Consider the following 22,088-nt stretch of genomic DNA (forward strand, 5'->3'; position numbering starts at 1 on the left):
ACAGACACAATCCACTGTCCAGACTTTTGTTGATAGAGAATGTACGAAAAGGCTTGTCACTGCAGCTACAGCTTTATATTCACAAAAATATTGCGTTATTTCATTAACTGCACATCATCATCATCATCAACCTTTATTTAACCAGGCAAAAAATACTAAGATTGATTGAATTGAATCATATTTGTCATTTCAATCTAATTTAAATTTAGCCCACATGTCTAAGTCTATTAACAGTGTCTTCTTCACTCAGAAACAACTGGATGGCAACCAAACGGTAACAGACCTTGATCAAAGCACCCCATCACTTCGCCCTGCACCACAGTCTGCAAGTACAAGAACACCGATAAGAAAACAATCAATGGTTTGTTTCTAACACATCCCAGAAAACTACTTAGCTAGAACTGAATGTCCAGTGTTGGACTGGATGCTCAGCATTAATGTACATGGTGTGTCAATCAATTGTTCTAATCAAAAAATGAAATTATGACAATCAAGCAGCCTGATCACTGACACATTCTAATTTCTTCTTTTTAAAGATTACCATAAGAACAACGAACTCAAAGAAATCTCGGATTGTTTGTGGACCATTGGGGCGGGTACTTGACAGAATTGTGGATGGACGCATCAACAGAATTCCCCATGCAGTCATGTCTGTTCCTGGACTGTTTGATGTTGTGGTCAAAGAAGTGCTGGATGTAGTTAAGGCAGAGTGCAAGAAGCTGACTAACATGAAATTTGGATCTATTCTCCGAAAGACCAGCATCAATGATTTGCTTAACCTAAAGTGGATGGACGTTGTTGGAGAATGGCAGATGAACGCACCAACCTATCTGAGGTTTTTGGAGTCTGTAAGTGCTGTCTCCATGGATGCCACAACCTCAGGAAGACAGCCCACATCTCATAGCAAGACCAAATTTTGCAAATTAGCAATGGCTGGAGCTATACTCTTACAGGCCCGCTGTCCAACCATGTCAGCACATATGTACAGGACTGCTCTAGTTTTGTCCCGTGGTGGGGCAAAGAAACGTTGTTTTCAACGACTAAATAGATTGGGTGTCTGCATATCTAGTGACATGGCTCTTTCAAAGCTGAAAGAAATGGCAAGAACATGGGACAGCAAGTTCCTCCACTGGAAAGACAAAGTATGTGAAGAACACAGAGCTTCTAACTCTGCCTTGGGGGGGCCAGATGTAGAGGTCACTCAGCTGCATGGCACGGCTCTACATGAATGTCAAGTAAGTGAAATCCCAAAACAAATTAGTAGTATTTGATACAACACAGTAAACAATTTCAGTTACTGTATAATTTCTAATACACCACAGGACGATGCAGAGAATAGGAAGTCACCAGAGCATACAGAATCGGATGTTGCTACACCATGCAAGCTGTCTTCTAATGAAGAGGTATTACTTGGGTTCCCGGACACTCAGTCATTTCAAATTGATGCAACAGTTTAGGTTTTGCTTCAAAATTGAAGATAAGGGTCTAAAGAACAATTTTGGTTCAAGTGTCAACATACCACATAAGTGTTTTTTCTCTTTAAAGCTCACAAGCAAATTTTTGAATCTTTGAGAAATGTCTTAAAGGGATGGGCTACTTAATTCCCCACTTCTCTACTCACCGTCACGCCAAGGAAGGGTTTGGAGAACTTTCTGAGTTAGCAAAACGCCTTTGGAGTTCCGGGGGGGGGGGGGGGGGCAAAGGATTTCAATGTAATTTTTTTTAAATCCAATATTAGTAGGCTATGTTTTATGTAGTATAAATACTGCACAAAAAGGATATCTGTGTAGCAGAATGCTTAACCTCTGGACTATCATCACAGCTACTCTTTTACTGTAAAGCATAGCCCGCTAATATTGGATTAAAAAAAAATCTAAGCACGCGAATGAGCTGTGTCACTGGAAAGAAATGAAATCATGCTCTCATACTGAAAATCTATGCACTTGATTAGAGATAGGATTATTCTTTGTCACAAGTCATAGTATTATATTTTGGATAACCTGCATTTCACACACTACCAATATTGTGATACACGATAATAAACTGTAAATTCTGATACTCTTTTTCAATTTTGTATCAGCCCTGTGATGAAGACAATGCAGCAGCTTCTACCACAACACTTTGTGAAAAAGACCTCCCTCAGACCTGTGAACATCATCAATCTATTGATCAGGTTGGTAAAGGCTTTGGAGTGTTCATATGTCACAAATTGTGTCTCGGCATTGTGTCAGACTTATCAAACTGACATGATTTTTTTTCCACCTATCACACCACCTTCTGAGTTTTTCATCTTCAATTAACACTGTCTCAATGTATTCCTTATTTTCAGGTCCCTTCAGTTGAATTTCCATTGCAGATAACAATAGATAACTTGGATCGTAGTGTAACCCCTCATACCATGACAATGCTTCACCAAAAGAAATTGTATCATTGGATGATAATGGTTGGTACAAAAGAGAGAGTCAGTGCCAGTCATCTCCCCCAAGACAACAGAAGATCTGTGCTAGAGGTGCCGCTTACAGACATATTGCCAAATGACAATGATAAACTCAATCTGAGACAGGAATTTTCTGAGTTGATAGGAAGAGTGTTGGTGGCCCGCCTTCCATGCCTCAGCCATTTCAAAGACAACCTTCAGTGGCACATACCACATTCTTACTCATCTCAAATGTGCAAACAATCAGATATAACCCCCCTTGGTCTGTTTGACGCTGATGAGAAAAATACAGCAGATATGATCAAACTCCTAGGTTACATACATGACAGATATGTTCCTTATGTACCTACAGAGGAAGATGGAGAAAAAGTGATGAAGCCAGCTGTAAAAGTAATCGTTGCTGGAGATCAGCTGACCAAGCAAAATTCTGATGCAGCCCTTCGCTCAATTGAAAATGCAAACACTCTATATGGCCGACAAAGTGGCATTATCACTGCCATTGCAGATTTTCATTGCAGTATGAATTTCACCGATCTTATTCTTAAAGAATATTATAAAACCACATCCAGCGCTGACATGGGGACACTGCACCAACTGCGTAACCTGATTAATAGACGAAATGCCAGTACAACTGCTCTGGGAGACAAATACAGAGCAAGTAACACATTCATTCAAGATGTGACTGAAGCCTCCATCACAGCTGCAGCTATGCACTACTTCTCAATGAAAACCACACAGGACACACCAGGGACCCACTCTCCACCTGCAACCTTCCAGTCTGACTCAGAGAAGCTTAATTGGATCAACACACACCTACATAACATAGTTGACATTTATGTCATGAATGACAACATGCTAATTTCAAATAGTGTAGTAGAAGATGAAGACACACAGGCTCACCCACAGGCCCAACACACACCTGTCAACTGTGATTATCCTGACTGCAATGATCTAGTCTTTAAAAATTATGCAGAGTTAAAGAAACATCTTGAGAGAACTCATGACGTATTCATGGCTTACCATGGTCAGCTGGAGCCAAGGCCAGTGGAATGCCAGGCCAGTCAAAAAGACGGGGTCTTCAACTACCACACTGGGTTCCTGAAACTGGCATTACTCGAACGGGACTTTCAGGATTCCATCAAAGAAGGTGATGGACAGAGGACTGTCCGCCTCTGGAAATTTAAGATGTTACACTTTAAAAAAGCTGGGAGAAACAAATATAGCCTAGAAGCACTGAAACTGCTGCTAGACATTTATGCACTTCAAAGTCCAAGTGTAGCACATCGACTCATTTGGAACAGGACCATAAATACTGGTGGGGGGGCTGGCAACAACATTGCCCTGGATTTAAACTGTGAACATTTTGTGCGCCTTACAAAAGATTTAATGGCTAAACAAGGGGCAAATGTGCAGTTTGCCATAGCCCGAGAAATGAGTCGGACCATTGGGGAGTTGTCACGCTTGATGAAAAACTATGATGCTGATTGTGAAATACAGCCAGAATCAGGACACCATCCACAACCTAACAAGGAGGCTGACATTTCAGAAATGATAGGAGTGCTCCACACCAATGAAGTCTTCAGCCTTACGCCTGGAAGAAGATACAGCACATTCAAAAATGCCACAGCCAATCCTTTGCACAGATTAAACCTACGTGAAGTAGTGCAATGGATAAATGAGCATAAAAAGAAATGTCACTTGAAACAGTTGTCCCAGTAAATTGAGCACATGCAACATTGTGTTTTGACAATTGCTGCGATTATGTCTATGTATTAGTTTGTTTGTATTTCATATTGTTACCTCATGCCATGCCACCTCACTATGTGAATGTAGACAACATTTTTGCATATTCTTCCGTGTGTATGCATGGTTTAAGGAGCAGAAGAACTGTCAGCTGGAGCTCCAGGAGGCAATGTGTACATGAATAAAAAATATTAGATGCCTGAAATTGGGCATAGTACCTCAGAACCTTAACTATGTGTGTGTCATTTTTCTATAAGTCACTGTTACTTAGATATCATGAACAAAATCATGAACAAAATTTCTTATGTGTTAATCCTAACCAGGTACCATTTGAGAATTTCAAAACTGTAATTTCATTGTAATGTACAAACAACAACAGATATGTATTTCAATCTTTAAAAAGATGCATTTAATGCAAGATTGTTTTTAAATTATATTTACAAGTCACAATTTCAAAACAACAAGGATATAATTACATAGGGTGAAGTCAGGCCACTTTTTGGTAAACGATTCATAAGACCATCAAAAACAGTATGCATGAAATCCATTGATATTTTTAAAAATCGACATAGGTCTCTTAAATGTTTCTGTGTGAAAAAAAAATTAAAAAGTATAATTATTTTGGAATTATGAGAGTTAAAGTATCGGGATATTCCCTCTCGAGGTACGATGAAGGTTCAGGTAAAATGGGCCAGCCGTTCAGTTAAATTGGGCCAAGAGAGAACAACACAGTAATTTTAGCAGAAATCATTTAAATTTTAATAATTAATTGATACTACTACTAAACTACAACACTAAACTTAACATTAACAGTGAATACATAAGAGGTTGAAGACATTTTTTAATCTTAAAATGCATTTTAAAATGACATGATCATGTTGTTGCTATGCTCTTTGTTAACTGACTATGTTATAGGCTCTTTTACTGTGTGTGTATGTGTGTGTGTGGCATTATAGATGCCATTTTTTCCCCCACAGTGCTAATGGCACCATGAGTGGCACTGACCAACCTTGGATATATATCTAACTTTGAACATGTTTTGCACCCTCAATTTCTGTGTAACTTCAGTGTAAGACTGTGTTTTGTATGTGGCCCACTTTAGCTGAAATGCATGGCTCAATTTACCATGATGCATTAAGGTAAATTGAGCCACCCACAAAAAATGCATTTAAATTAAAAATAAGTTAGCTTAGCGTTATCAACCTTATCAGTTTCAAGTGAAATTTGTTTGCCAGGCCACTTTTGGCACACTTCTCCTCAGCAGGCTGTATATAAAGCACTGTCCCACCCAAAACAGCAACCAGAGACCACTCAAATCAATTGTTTTTTGTCAAGTACAGTTGTAGCAACAATTTGAAATCATTTACAGCCATTGCCTGTTAAAACTTAAAAAGCTAGGAGGCTCAAACCTTAACTGGCTCATTTTACCTGATGGCCCAATTTACCTGATGTCACCTTACATCACATTACAGTTAGTCTCGCTTGCCAGACCCTCCTCCAGAAAAGAAGGAGACAGATTGCTGCGTGGAATATAGTGTGAGCACTCCACACGGTCCTTCCTCTGTCATGTTTTGTGCAATGTCCTCCAAGCGTTCCCCTGCATGTTTCTCGAGGGGACTTGCACCTCCATCACACGGGTCGTGACAGTCACATGATAATGCACAGAAGCTACAACATGCATGTCTGAGGTCCAGAGGCTCTGTTTTCTCACCATCAAACAGATGCAGAATTCTAACTCTCAAGCACTTCTTACTCTCAGACACATACTGGAGCATTTCATTCGATAAGCCCTGAAGTTGCCTGCCATGGTACAGAATGATGGAATGCGCCTGAGACCCATCTCGCCCTGCTCTTCCAAATGCCTGCATGTAGTCCTCAAAAAAGAGAGCTGGCCAGCTTAATGGGAGGACCGGATGGCAGACTGGTCCATGGGAAGAGAGGGCAGGCCGGCCTAGCAGCAGGGGAAAGGGCGGCAGAGGGGGGGCGCGATGCAGGCGGCGGCTGGTGCAGAGAGATGGAGCTCCAGTGGATCTGTGGAAACCAACAGTTTGTCTCAAAGGGCTTTACATGGCATCATAACAACATCCTCTGTCCTTAGACACTCACATCCACTGAGGAAAAACTCCATAGAAAACCAACTGTGTGTGTGTGTGTGTGTGTGTGTGTGTGTGTGTGTGTGTGTGTGTGTGTGTGTGTGTGTGTGTGTGTGTGTGTGTGTGTGTGTGTGTGTGAGACTGTGTGAGACTGTGTGTACGTACAACTTTAACAGCCGATGATTCACAGCTAAAACACATTTACTAGTATGGTTTCTTAAATTTGAGGCGGAGTGGCCGCCCTGTTTACCGCGGAGATTTTGTGTGCGGTCATGTGACTGTCTGGCTCTGTCTGATTGGTTAAACGGAGGCAAACGTTGCTAGTGACTACATCTGATTGGTGAAACGCAGTCATGTGACATAGCTGGAAGTATCTCCAAAACATAAACAAACAGATCTCGCATTGGATCGATAAGAAGAAGTAGCGAGCAGAATGTAACTCAATATAACGGAGTAAAGTACAGCCTTTTCCTCACAAATATACTCAAATAAAAGCAAGAAATGTGTTCTTACCAGTGGGTCACCGTATGGACTTCATCGACAGCAATTCCCACCAAACGCTCCCGGAATGCGACCGTTTGGAGGACAGCTCTCCACTTATCCTGCCCAACAAATGTCTCCGGAGATCCGTAAACGACTGCGAAGTGGCCTGCTGCGATCAACGTGTCCGTCTCTGGGTCTTTCCCGGCGTATGCTGAGGGTACACCCCTGGATTGCAGGCTTTTTACTTGGTCCTCCATTATCGCGAGCAACGGGGACACCACCAACACCATGGCGTTCTCCTGCGCAATGTTCGGCATTAGCCTGGCTAGCTCCCGACAGACGATGGGCCATGCTTGGTAGATCAGGCTTTTACCGTAGCCGGTGGGGAGGCAGGCCATCACATCTCTCCCAGAAATCAGATGGCGTAAACAAACGCTCTGGCTGTCCCTTAAGTTATCCACACAAAGAGCCGAGGCTGCCTTTTTAGTGGCCGTCTGTAAATTGTGTTCAAACGTTGCCATTTTTCTCTTCTTCTGTTCGGTTTAACGACGGTTGGCAACCGTTGACGGATATTTATTTTTGAGTTCGGTTTAACGGCGGCTGGCAACCGCTGACGGTTATTTATTCTTCTGTTCAGTTCATGATATGGATGCATGATAAAGGTTCCTGTTGTTGTTTGTTTATGTTTCCCTTTCCCGGGGGGACTGTAAAAGCTGCAACACGGAGGCGGGACTTCCGCCGGGTGGCTCGTTCCGACCAATCAGAGGCTAATCGCAGCAACGCACTTCCGGCAGGCCAGACTACGGTGCTGGTATCCGGTTTGTCGTACAGGATAGATTATTAACAGTGTGAGTAGTCTATCACAACAGTGCGGTCGATTTTTCCGAGCTTTCGCCCCGCGAATAAACGCATCAACCAATCATGTGCCGTGAAAAGGAGGTACGTCACATCCCTCACGTCAGAACACAGACAGCTGTTTCCCATAACAGACTGTGGCCGCACAGTCTCTCACAGGAAAAATAAGTTGTTCACCGTCTTTGCTCTGATCTCTGCCAGTCAGCCCCTCCACCTGCTGTCTCTCTGGGCACACACACACACACACACACACAGACACACACACACGCACATGCACACGCACACACACACACACACACACACACACGGACATGCGGGCGCATGGACACGTGCTTGGCCGCTAATGTAAACAATAAATAACCTGTGGCTCGGAGGAGAGAGGAAGAGGAGGAGAAGAGAGGAGGAGGAGGAGGGGGGTAAGTGGAAAGAGGAGAAATAGCAATAGAGTGTGTCCATAGGACAGTGATCAGATATTGATCAGTGATCAGACAGTGAGCTGCTGTGTTGAGTGAAGTTGGTAACAAGACAACAGCGGCATAACGTAGCGAATACATGAGGGATAATTAACAGATTGAAGACCTGACGTGGAGGCGAAGAACCAGCCGTCGCAAAGCGAAACTTTGGAATTTAATTGTCGCATCTGTCGCATATTCGCGTCGCCGCCGGTGTGAATGGTTTTGATGCGAAATATTTGGCCGCGAATATTTCGCAATTTCGTGTCGTTTATTCGTTACGTCCGCGGTGTGAAAGGGCCTTTAATGTAGCACATTTCATTAAACTCAAACTCAAACTCAAATGACTGTGCTGAATGTACACAGCAGTAAGTAGGCTATCATGTACAGAAAAGTGTCAAGAACATATCAGACGGTGCACAATGAAAGAGAGAAGTTATATATTTCGATGTAAATGTACATTGTATGTCAAGAACATATCAGACGGTGCACAACGAAAGAGAGAAGTTATATATTTCGATGTAAATGTACATTGTATGTATATAAGCCTAGCTGGAGACAAAATAAACTACATTTTAATATAAAAACGTTCTCACTGATACACAGAGGAGCGCTTCCGTAGGGCAGCAACAGTCTTGAGGCGGCTAGGTCTACACTAGCTTCGGCTAACGTTAGCTATGCATGTTTGAGTTTGTACTAACAAGTAGCAGCAGTTAAACTTACCAGAAGAGTCATCCTCCGTCTCACAACGCTTCCTCTTGTCAGCTGCTTCTTTTCGAGGCCCAGAATGGGTTTGAATTCTACTCGGGGGCAAAAATGTTGGGCAACTACCTTCATTTTACACATGGGCATGTGTTAAGCTATCAGCGGCTAGCTTAAACCGGAACTTCCGGTTTTGCTGTTTGCCTTCAAAATAAAAGCGAAAGGGTAAAATGTTTCAAGTGAGAAGAAACTCTACAAGTCTGCTCTTCTCCTCCGACGCACCTTTCTGAAAACCAAAATCAAATGCATAATAAAAGATTTATCAGCCTTAATAAGACATTGTTCTCGCTTTAGATCCAGTACCTGCAAAAAGCACAGTTTACTGTAAACAAGTAAACTTATAATACGTAGATGAGCAATAAAGTATAATGTTAATAAATCAAACAAAAAAAAGATTAATAAAGGCATGACAAAGACATCATGGTTGGGTTAGATTGATACTCATGAAGATTTTATTAATGTTCTTAAGCATCAACAGTTAACAAGTTTCTTATAAGTTATTATAAATCTCTTATAGTCTGCTATTAACTATATTATAATGAGACTATTAATACTTGTTAGCACTTATAAGAGCCTTATTACCTATTAACTAACGCTTATTACACATACCCTAAGATTAATAAAGACATAATGATTGGGCTAGTTGAGTCAATATATGTGTTTGTAATGTTATTATGAACAATTATAAGATACTCATAAGGATTTTATTAATGTTCATAAGCATCAACAAACAGTTAACTAAGTTTATTATAAGTTATTATAAATCTCTTATAGTCTGCTATTAACTATATTATAATGAGTCTATTAATACATATATAGTCTTATAAATGCATAATAATGTTAATAAGCATCTTGTAATCACTTATAAGGGCCTTATTACCTATTAACTAATGCTTATTACAAGGACCTTAATATAAAGCGTTACCAAATATTCTTGAATATAAACAAAGCACAAGTTGTTGTTTTTATTCATGTAGCCTGTCCAAATGATTAAATATCCCGCTGCTGGCTTGCTAACGTCAGCACGCATAACGTACCGGTAGCCTATGTTATATTGTTTATGATACAGTCTCTTATCTCCCTGTTACTCTAATCTTTCCTGCTAATCGCTCAAACAAATTAATTCCTAAATTAATATTGCTATTCATGTAAGATACCTTAATCAGTTACTGGGGGGCACTAAACATCACAAATGCAGCCTATTTATGATGCTGTCATAGAGAATCAGTTTACTATGACTGACACATATCACAGCAGCAATGGCGGCATACACAAATCGCTCACCGAATTCGTGTATATGTTAAATGGATAGTAGCATTTTTTTAAAGTGGGGTTGTATGATCTACAAATAGCCCCTAAGTACTTTAATTGCAGTAGCAGACTCTCTACACTCCTCCCGTTAGCAACGCCAGGCCATAATAGCCCTGCCCAGAGATTTACAACATACATTGTTGTGAATGGACCCAAATAAACAGCCTATTTTGCGGCCTAAAAGAGGTTTTACCTGGAAAAAAAATACGGTAACACTTTACAATAACCATTGTTTATAAATGGTAAATAGACCATTTATAAATGGTTAATAGACCATTTATAAATGGTAAAAAGATTGTTTACTAATGTATAATCATCATTTATAAACAGCATATAGACCAATTATAATTGGTAAATAGATAAGTTATTAATGTTTAACCATAATTTATAATTGGCAAATAGGTAGTTTATTTATGTAAGTTAATAGTTAATTTACCATTAACAAGCAATTAAATTATGATTAATAATGTTTATTAATTATTAATGGACTATTTATTAAATGTTTATATAAGGTTTAAATGTTGGTTGTACAACATCTATAAAGATTAAAATGTGTATCAGTGGCACTTTGTAAATGGGTAATATTTGGTTTATAAACCATCTATAAACATTACTGAGATGGTTATTGTAAAGTTGCAACATATGTTTGTAATACTTTGTAAACGATTAACAATTGGTTTATAAACCACCTATAAACATTACTTAGATGGTTATTGTAAAGTGGCGACTTATGTTCATAATTATTTAAATGATTAATACGTTGTTTGTACTGTAAATCATCAAGTGACATTTATTTGACTTCTTTTAATGGTGATCTATAATAGAGTGATTATTTTTTGCAAAAAAACAGGGTCTGATCATCGTATTGAACACATTTATGAACAGAGTCAATAACATGCAACACTGTACCACAGATAAATATGGTGGTAGGCAAAAATGGTGGGATTAAAACACAACAATGACAACGTAATTTTAAATTTGATGATTACATTTGAATTGATGATACAATATTCAGGCACACTGCACTTTAAAATTAAAGGGACAACGAGGAGTTTTGGAAAAGCGAAGCGTTTTCACACTACATTTATGAGCCTCCGCGCGCACCGTGAAATTCTTTGACCGGTGCAAGACAGACTCATGTTTTCATTCATCAAGAATTAAAGGCAGAGGTTCGAAGACGATCAGATACCGTCGTAGTTCCGACCATAAACAGCGATTCGGCGGCGTTATTCTCATGACTCGCCACGAAACCGAAAGTAAGGAAACACTGGTCGGCTCGCCCAGCATTTCCACCACCACTAATAATAACAAAATAACGATAGAGACAAAACTATATTTTTATCGAAAATGGGCCCATTAACAAGTGTGGGTAGCGTAGATTCATCCACATTAACGTGAAACTTTTTTATAACCAAATAGAAACTCCTCATTGTCCCTTTAAAGGGATAGTTCACCCAAAATTCAAAATTTCACTAATTATCTACTCCCCCTCATGTGGACTAAGGGCTGGGAGAAGTTTCAGAGTCCTCTGTGCCTTCTCTGAGTAACAGCGGGGCTCCATGCAACACTGCATGTCCATATGACTGTTGAGAACGGAGCTCATTTTTCTTCGTCCAAAAAGACACATCAAAAAACATCCAAATACCTCCATAGTGCTCGTCTGTAATGTCCCTCTTGTTCTTCTTCCCTTCCGTGCAAATCTCGTGCGATTTGCACAGACCCAGGCAGAGCACTGAACTGAGACACTGGGAGCTTCCGCTACAAACAAGCTTAAAGCAGAAGTAAGTGATATATTTGTGTTAATATAAGTCTTAAATAATTATATCTTCCGACAGCAATCACTTACATAGAGTGTTTGGTCTGAAACACTCTGCTCAGTCACTCTGCTCTGCTCTGAGCCGAGGAGAAAACATTTATCGTATCCTACAGTTTTTATCCAATGAGGAGAGAGAACGGCATGCAGGGCTGTGTGTGCAGCCAAGGGACGCCGTGAATGTGGCGACGTAGGGACGAGGACTGTTATGGTGCGTTCAAGGAAACTCGTGTTTTTCCGACCTGTGAAGTCGTACCAGTTCGATCTGGTACGAGTTCACCGGTCAGAAGTTACGAGTGGCCGTTATAGTGACTTTGACCGGTAAAACAGGTCGTAAAAACACGAGTGGGTTGCCTGAAACGCTACAAAGTCGTAAGTTGTGACTTGAAGCTGTAATTTATGATTTCAAAAGCCTGCCTGGAACGCAGCATTAGCCAAAACGACCGGACCACTTACTTCTGCTTTAAAATATAGACTTATTTAATTATTTTCTGAACAATTTCTCATGTTGGGGCTTCAATACAAGAGGGACATTACAGACGAGCAGTATGGAGGTATTTGGATGTTTTTTGGTATGTCTTTTTGGACGAAGAAAAGTGAGCTCCGTTCGCTACTGTCATATGGACATGCAGTGCTGCACGGGGCCCCGCTGTAACTCAGAGAAGGCACAGAGGACTCTGAAACTTCTCCCAGCCCTTAGTCCACATGAGGGGGAGTAGATAAAGAGTGAAATTTGAATTTTGGGTGAACTATCCCTTTAATTTTAAAGTGCAGTGTGCCTGAATATTGTATCATCAATTCAAATGTAATCATCAAATTTAAAATTACGTTGTCATTGTTGTGTTGTAATCCCACCATTTTTGCCTACCACCATATTTATCTGTGGTACAGTGTTGCATGTTATTGACTCTGTTCATAAATGTGTTCAATACGATGATCAGACCCGATTCTTTTGCAAAAAATAATCACTCTATTATAGATCACCATTAAAAGAAGTCAAATAAATGTCACTTGATGATTTACAGTACAAACAACGTATTAATCATTTAAATAATTATGAACATAAGTCGCCACTTTACAATAACCATCTAAGAAATGTTTATAGGTGGTTTATAAACCAATTGTTAATCGTTTACAAAGTATTACAAACATATGTTGCAACTTTACAATAACCATCTCAGTAATGTTTATAGATGGTTTATAAACCAAATATTACCCATTTACAAAGTGCCACTGATACACATTTTAATCTTTATAGATGTTTTACAACCAACATTTAAACCTTATATACACATTTAATAAATAGTCCATTAATAATTAAAGCAGATATCAGTGGCACGGCCGTTTCGGCTAATGCTGTGTTCAAGGCAGGCTTTTGAAACCGTAAGTTACAGCTTCAAGTCACAACTACGACTTGGTAGCGTTCCAGGTAACCCGTAGCTCGTGTTTTTACCGTCCTGTTGTCTGTGAAAGTTCCCTATAACGGCCACTCGTAACTTCCGACCCGTGAACTCGTACCAGATCGAACTGGTATGACTTCACAGGAAGGAAAAACGCAAAGTACGAGTTTCCTTGAACGCACCATGAGTTAGCAGCCCCCGCCCTTGTCAGGCATCAATTGGTCCTCGTGCTACGTCACCACATTCACGCGCATCCCTTGGCTGCACACACAGCCCTTCATGCCGTTCTCTCCCCTCATTGGATAACACTTGTATCCCACAAGGAAAATTTTCTCCTCGGGTTACAGCAGAGCAGAGTGACGGAGAGACTCGTGTTTAGGCTGAAATACTTCATGTAAGTGATTGCTGACGGAAAATAGGACTATTTAGGACTTATATTAACAAAAACATTCCACTGATATCTGCTTTAATAAACATTAATCATAATTTAATTGCGTGTTAATGGTAAATTAACTATTAACTTACATAAATAAACTACCTATTTGCCAATTATAAATTATGGTTAAACATTAATAACTTATCTATTTACCATTTATAATTGGTCTATATGCTGTTTATAAATGATGATTATACATTAGTAAACGATCTGTTTACCATTTATAAATGGTCTATTTACCATTTATAAACAATGGTTATTGTAAAGTGTTACCAAAAATACACAGTTCCATTGTTTGCTATAATATAATTTTTTCCAGCCCTTCAAAGTGCAGGAAAATAGCAGTTTTTATTTGGACCTAACCAACTGCTGATTGGCGGGCGGGATATGTGTGTTGGTTAGGTCCAAATAAAAACTGCGATTTTCCTGCACTTTGAAGGGCTGGAAAAAATTATATTATAGCGAGCAATGGAACTGTGTATTTTTTTTTCAGGTAAAACCTCTTTTAGGCCACGAAAATAGGCCGTTTCTTTGGGTCCATTCACAACAATGTATGTTGTAAATCTCTGGGCAGGGCTATGGGCTGGCGTTGCTAACGGGAGGAGTGCAGAGAGTCTGCTACTACAATTAAAGTACTTAGGGGCTATTTGTAGATCATACAACCCCACCCAAAATGCTACTATCCCTTTAAAGAGCCTTCAAAAAGTGATAAATATGTCCCCTTTTAATGTAATCAGGAAAAAATCGAGAGGTGACATTTTATATCCTGATGACCAAATATCCAAGTGGTTGATGGGGGCACATAACTGTAGCCGGAACTTGATATAAGTTCTGACAGTTGGCTGTGTTGTTGACTTGTCCTCGACTGACTTATCTAAAGTTTTGGAAGTGTGACACTCCATCACTTCAAAGTAACAGCTCAAATTCTCAGATTTTTTTTTGTTAGCAAATCCTGTATGTTCTTAGATGAACACAGATGACTGGGGTTAGTAGCAGATCCTGATCCATGAAAAATCATTTGTTAATCATGAGGAATGATATACACTAAGACAGGCATATGTAAATACAAGACACACACATATAACATCTTGTATGCCCCCCCCCCCCCAGCAGCTGGTGTGTTGTCCTCCACTTCTTAGGTGCTGTACCCCTCCTGTCAGTCTCTGTGGCTCCCCTGAACAGCTGCCACCACCGACTGCTGAAAATGAGTCCATCAGGGAGGCACACATGCACGCACGGCGGCGCACACTCGCCCTATTAGCATGTGAAGATTGGCCATCCTGAGGGCCAGATGCCTGCGACCTCGCCGCGCCCCCTAAATGCAGAGGTATTGTGATTAAAGTATGATTGGCAGCGCTGGTTATTAATTCTAATCTTGGGCACATATGTGGGGTGGTGGGCAGAGGGCAGGCAGCGCTGTGTGCCAGGCGGATGCCACGCAGAGGCTAATTCACTGTGACATGCGATCACACACACACACACACACACACACACACACACACACACACACACACACACACACACACACACACACACTCCGCTTTCCCTCGACACACACAGCCTGCTTATAGGCTACGTACACTTTTCCTCTAATGCACAGGAGAGAGGTTTCGTGGAAAAAAGTTTATCTTTTAACAAGACACACAAACACACACATGCACATTTCATGGCACTTCAACACGACAGTGGCATTTCATGAAAACCATAAAGCAGCCTACATCATTTGAAAGCAGCAGCAACGTGTGTTTAGAAAATCATTTCCATCCCAAGACTCATAATGGTTTTACATTTACCACTTAGAAGCAGGAACTCAAGTGAGAGGTGATTTTGAAAATATATTTTCCTCCGTCAAGGTAAAAGCCTTGAAGTAAACGATGTCTCATCCGTCTTATTAAGTCACCTCTCGGGTTAAGATGTCCTCTCTGCAACCGGAGTCGGCTTAAAGTTACAGCAGCACAGGCCTGAGTCTGATCAGTGATCAGTCATCAGGGTGATGCCACTGTTTCAATAATGAAGATTACAACATTTTAAGTTGTTCTCACCAACAAACTGCAAGTAATTTAGAAATTTGTTACATTATCCAGAGAGTTAATGAACATTAGGCTAAAATACCAGACATTGTGCATGTTGATGTGGCCAGGCATCACAAGCATGACTCAAAAATCAAATATGTGCACAGCACAACAGACTTTGGGGAAAAAAAGATTTGTTGGTTCTCCCATTTCTCCTGCAGAGGGCATTACAATATCACGAAAAGTGCAAGTGCACTCGTACCTTTCCTGGACCAGACATCACAGCACAGGGACAGGGACAGACGTGTGAAAAGGGACCTGGGACAATGTCATACTTTGCTGATTTTTGAGGAGAGGTAAAAAAAAAAAGAAAGAAAATAGGTGGACACTGTGGGAAACAAACACCAAAAATGAGCACGTCTTTAAATGTTTAAAGGACAATTCCGGGCAAATTCAACTCGGGGCTGTATTTTCCTAACATTTTAGGTCTAAAAGAAGGAATCTGAAGATTTTCAGTTTAATTGCTCCTGTTTTGTGGTAGTTGTGTCTGACCCTGCATCGCCATGGCAGCGATGAATGGGAGCGGATGCACTGCATGTCCATATGACGGTTGCGAACGGAGCTCACTTTTTCTTCTTTTCTTCTTCTCGTCCAAAAAGACACACCAAAAAACATCCAAATACCTCCATAGTGCTTGTCTGTAATGTCCCTCTTGTATTGAAGCCCCAACATGAGAAATTGTTCCAAAAAAAATTAAATAAGTCTATATTTTAAGCTTGTTTTGTAGCGGAAGCTCCCAGTATTGCTCTGCCGTGAACTGGGTGTCAATGCAGATCGCACAAGATTTTGACGGACCAGGAAGAGCAGTGCTGGGAGCTTCTGCTACAAACAAGCTTAAAACATATACTTATTTAATTTTTTTCGGAACAATTTCTCATGTCGGGGCTTCAATACAAGAGGGACATTACAGACGAGCACTATGGAGGTATTTGGATGTTTTTTGGTGTGTCTTTTTGGACAAAGAAAAGTGAGCTCCGTTCGCAACCGTCATATGGACATGCAGTGCTGCGCCGAGCCCCGCTGTAACTCAGAGAAGGCACGGAGGACTCTGAAACTTCTCCCAGCCCTTAGTCCACATGAGGGTGAGTAGATAATGAGTGAAATTTGAATTTTGGGTGAACTATCCCTTTAAAGCAAGTCAAGAGTTGATATTCTTGTGTTTATGACACAAACGGTAGCGCTGACTGCACGTAAAGACACTGAGCGTGTCAACTTGGGTCTTGCGCGAGACTCTGGGAGACTTTGAATTAGATCAAACATGTCGGCTTGCTTGAAGTAAATAAACTTCTCAGTGCATGTTTGAGTCGCCATCTGACGCTGTCTGTGGAAAGAAATTGCGGCTTTGAGAGATGTTAACAGGCTAAGCAGCAGGACTTCCATCCGCTCCCATTCATCGCTGCCGTGGGGATGCGGGGACAGACACAACTACCGCAAAACAGGAGCAATTAAACTGAAAATCTTCAGATTCCTTCTTTTAGAGACCAAAATGTAAGGAAAATACAGCCCCGAGTTGAATTTGCCCGGAATTGTCCTTTAAGTTTCTGTTTTCCTTTACTCACTCGTAACTTTATGGCAAGACTTTTTTGGCAGGTTAAGGGTCTCCTCTGCACAACTGATGCAGATCTGAAACAATGTTGTAAAAAGGCTTCCAGTCTTTTCAGTCATTGTTGACTGTGATTTTCATGAGCCATTTGTGGATTAGAATGTATCGGGTCAATGAATGCTTTGTTAGAGGCGGTCTTCAACCAAACAAAGTATATTAGCTGAGTTTTAGAAGATTTGTGAAGAGAAAGTATGGTAACACTTTATGTACACACTATTAAGCATTAGTTAAGCTTTAAATACTGAATTCATGTTTTATAACACATGAATACCCATTAGTATCTAGTTTATAAACACAGTTAAAAATGTTTCACTAATCATTGATAAGCACTAACTGTATTTATAAACTACATACCTACTAATGAGTTTTCATGCGTTATAAATGAAGAATTCAGTATTTATTAATGCTTAACTAATGCTTGATGGTGTGTTGCTACTTATTATAAATAATGTAGGCTATTCATCCACCACAGACCAGCTGTGGACATCCTGGGGCTGTACGATAGAAACTTCAAGTCTCAAGTAGATAGAAAGAGTGTAATATTGGATGTTTCATTTTTTTTCCCAGTCTGACTTTACTGAAGCAAATCTCTGAAGGAATCCTATATTTCCTTCATTCATCCCATGTCATCTTAGTTTAGGAAATCCTAAATACTGAAATCCAAGAGTCCTTATCTGTTACCTAGCAACCAACGCTCTTTTTTCATCTCAGCGAGTTCTTTTTGTAACCGATTAGATTTCCCAATCGAACATGTAAATAAGCAGAAAAAAGGAAAGAAGCACATTAGTCAGTTTGAGCAGAGCTGGTGGAGTCCCATGTCTCTGTCAAATAACTGAGAACTGCAGGATCATGGCCTGGAGTGGCCTCTTTCAATACTTCAGTACCCAAAACACGCTGTTGGAGTCTGTTAGGAGCCTCTTGATGACTGTTGACATTTTTGCTTGGTTGTGTAAAAGCAATTAAAGTGTGCAAATAAATATTAAAGGAGAAAAGTCATCATAAAGGGATAGTTCAACATTTTGGCAAATTGGCCCATTGCCATTGTGAGTCTTTCACCAGCTACACCAGGCACGGACATGACGAAACCAGGACGCAACAATTCTGTCTAGTTTTTACCTGTTGGAGGGCCGTGTAGCCGTGCATGGAGGAAATAAAATAGACCAGCCACGCAAGACAAGAGGAGCCGCGCGACGCCCACGTGGGTTCGTGCCACTTACGTAGACGGTGGAGAAATTCAATTAGCCTCCGTAGCGTACAGTAGCTCTAAGCAGCTCACAGCTCTGCTCCGCCGTTCTAAAAATAACTTGCACCGACAATTAAAGGTAACAAACCTACTCTTAAGACTATAGGGATTATAGCAATGGGTCAGTTTGCCAAAATGTTGAATTATCCCTTTAAAGGGACAACGAGGAGTTTTGGAAAAGCGAAGCGTTTTCACACTACATTTATGAGCCTCCGCGCACCGTGAAATTCTTTGACCGGCGCAAGACAGACTCATGTTTTCATTCATCAAGAATTAAAGTCAGAGGTTCGAAGACGATCACATACCGTCGTAGTTCCCACCATAAATGGCGATTCGGCGGCGTTATTCTCATGACTCGCCACAAAACCTAAAGTAAAGAAACGCTGGTCAGCTCGACCAGCCACTCGAGCAACCACCACTAATAATAACAAAATAACGATAGAGACAAAACTATATATTTATCGAAAATGGGCCCATTAACAAGTGTGGGTAGCGTAGATTCATCCACATTAACGTGAGACTTTTTTTATAACCAAATAGAAACTCCTCGTTGTCCCTTTAAGTTTGGAAGACTGACTGTTTATCTGTAATGGCTCTACAGTTGGGAGAGATCTGCAAGTTTCTGTTATGTTCCTCTGAGGGATTTGGGGACCATCACCCTGTTTTCACTTATTATTGTTACTATGTATTTTACTTGTGTTGTAAAAGCATCATTGATCACAGGTGACATGATGCTTCTTTACTGTAATTATGCACAAAGTTTTGCAGGGAACAGAGTGGAAGGTTTGATAAACTTTGCTTCCCCTCCTGATCCACTCATCATCTGCACATCCAGAGGTGTCATTTGAGACACACACACAGTGTACTGTATCAGCACGGACACGCATTACCTCTGGTGTCATTACTATAATGTTATTTTTATGCGAATTCAACTGTGAGAATAAGCAGGGGAGAACGGAAATGAAAAGCAAGAGCACCATAAAAGAAGCTCAAAGCCAAAGGGACACAATGCCCACGGAGCAGCAATCTTTCATTTATTCAATTAGCTAACGAGGCAAGGGATCCAGACGCCGACAGAGGATTGATGGTGGTGAGGAACTTCTCTCAGCAAGCACTGCTTACTAAGGACTTTTACTCCTGTCGCTGCCTTCATTCAGGAGGAAAACTCACCAGGGGAACCTGAAGGGATGACCTTGAGTAGCAGGTGTCTGTCTGAGAGGAAAAAGCCAACATGGAGACCGAAAGAAGAAACAGAGGCATGTCTTCATTTTTCTCATACAACATAGTCATTTTTCCTCTTATGATTAGGGGGAATATTCTATGAAAACCTCCTCTAAAACTGTCAAAAAAAAAAAAAAAAAAAATGCAGCACAGCTGTTTCAAATCTGATTAGAGTCTCTCCTCTGATACATGTGGTGTTTATCAGACATTTTACTGTGTTGTGTATCAGAGCTCAGCTCCAGACTGCTCCATCTCTAAATACAGGACAGTGATTTACAGACTTTTTGTACTGTATCAAATAGTTTTAATCAGGGAACATTCAGCACTTCGTTCAAGTTTGTCATTGTGGAAAGCTACAGCTGCTGCCTTGTTTCAAAAGTTCAAAGCGTCAGGGAAACAGGAAGCAGGACATTACTAATATAGCAGCACATGACACATTTTAGACACCTCAGACAGCTACTTTACATCACCGTTGTCTCCTCTTCTCTCAGGAAACACAAGGTTTCAGCAGTGATCGGATTTACAAGTTGAAATTGAGCACTTAAAGGACAATTCCAGGCAAATTCAACTCAGGGGTGTATGTTCCTATCATTTTAGGTCTAAAGGAAGGAATCTGAAGATTTTCAGTTTAATTGCTCCTGTTTTGCGGTAGTTGTGTCTGTCCCCGCATCGCCACGGCAGAAATGACTGGGTGCGGATGCAAGTTCCGCTGCTTAGGCTGTTTACATCCCTCAAAGCCGCAATTTTTTTCCACAGACAGCGTCAGATGGCGACTCAAACATGCACCCAGAAGTTTATTTACTTCAAGCAAGCCGACATGTTTGTAAAACTAGATCTAATTCAAAATCTCCCGGAGTCTCGCGCGAGACCCAGTTGCCGTGCTCGGTGTGTTCAGGTGCAGTGGGAAAAGCTACTATTTGTGTCATAAACACAGGAATATCAACTCTTGACTTGCTTCAAGTAAAAAAAACTTCTCGGCGCATGTTTGAGTCGCCACCTGACGCTGTCTGTGGAAAAAAAAAGTACACTTCAAGCAAGTAAAGAGCTGATATTCCTGTGTTTATGACACAAACGGTAGCTTTCCAACTGCAACTGAACACACCGAGCGCGTCAACCTGGGTCTCGCACGAGACTCTGGGAGACTTTGAATTAGATCTAGTTTTACAAACATGTCGGCTTGCTTGAAGTAAATAAACTTCTGGGTGTATGTTTGAGTCGCCATCTGACGCTGTCTGTGGAAAAAAATTGCGGCTTTGAGGGATGTAAACAGCCTAAGCAGTGGAACTTGCGTCCACTCCCATTCATCGCTGCCGTGGCGATGCGGGGACAGACACAACTACCGCAAAACAGGAGCAATTAAACTGAAAATCCTCAGATTCCTTCTTTTAGACCTAAAATGATAGGAAAATACACCCCTGAGTTGAATTCGCCTGGAATTGTCCTTTAAGATCACCATGGCAACCTCAGTGTTCAGGTGAACATACACAGCTGATTCAAATCAGTTAATTAGCCTGACTTCTGTGATGACAATTGTCTGAATGTAGTGTCTGTATCCAAACTGATGCAATTCATATGACAGTCTATATGATGACCTGTGTTGGTACACACATAAGACTACAGGGAGGTATTCCATTAAGTCTATGGCCTAGTCTCACATATTTTAGTAAGAGTTCTGTTCTGTTCTGTGGCTAAGATAGGAAGTAGTGGAGCTGTGCATTGAGCCCATTATCTCCACCTGTGGATCATTTAGTTGAGTGGACATGGTTTGGAAAGGCACGCACCTGTCTAAGGTCCCACAGATTGTTTCAAGGCACAAACACACTGGAAACAGGTTTAGAACAGTTTTGGAAACAATGTTCAACATTTCACCATCTCATCTTTCAAAGCTCTGTACTGCAGCTGCATTTTTCACCTATTTGGCATTTCTTCAGAAACTTCCAACTGTGAGCCTACACATTTTCTTTGTCCATTTGTTCTTTAGGTAGTTTTAGATTTAAACCAAAATCAAAAATCAGAATCAAAACCCAGGTATACAGAGCGGTCACTGTAGGTCAATGTCTTTCAGCTCTGTCACACTGCAGAACAAATCTGAAAATAGGACTTCACAGTGTTGACATGCACACATCCAGGTGTGTTTATGTGTTTGATAATAAAAGCTTTGAAC

General features: G+C 40.7%; 1 long non-coding RNA gene across 1 annotated transcript; it reads left to right on the forward strand.

The window, feature by feature from the left end:
- The first annotated feature begins 567 nt into the window (after nucleotides 1-567).
- Nucleotides 568-2,174, forward strand: LOC146973943 (uncharacterized). Its single transcript, XR_015037693.1, has 3 exons — nucleotides 568-1,235; nucleotides 1,323-1,403; nucleotides 2,081-2,174. It is a non-coding gene; the product is annotated as an uncharacterized LOC146973943 (long non-coding RNA).
- Nucleotides 2,175-22,088: the final 19,914 nt, after the last annotated feature.

This window comes from Trachurus japonicus, chromosome 15, assembly GCF_045865225.1.
Source record: "Trachurus japonicus isolate A0001 chromosome 15, Traja_1.0".
NCBI lineage: Eukaryota > Metazoa > Chordata > Actinopteri > Carangiformes > Carangidae > Trachurus > Trachurus japonicus.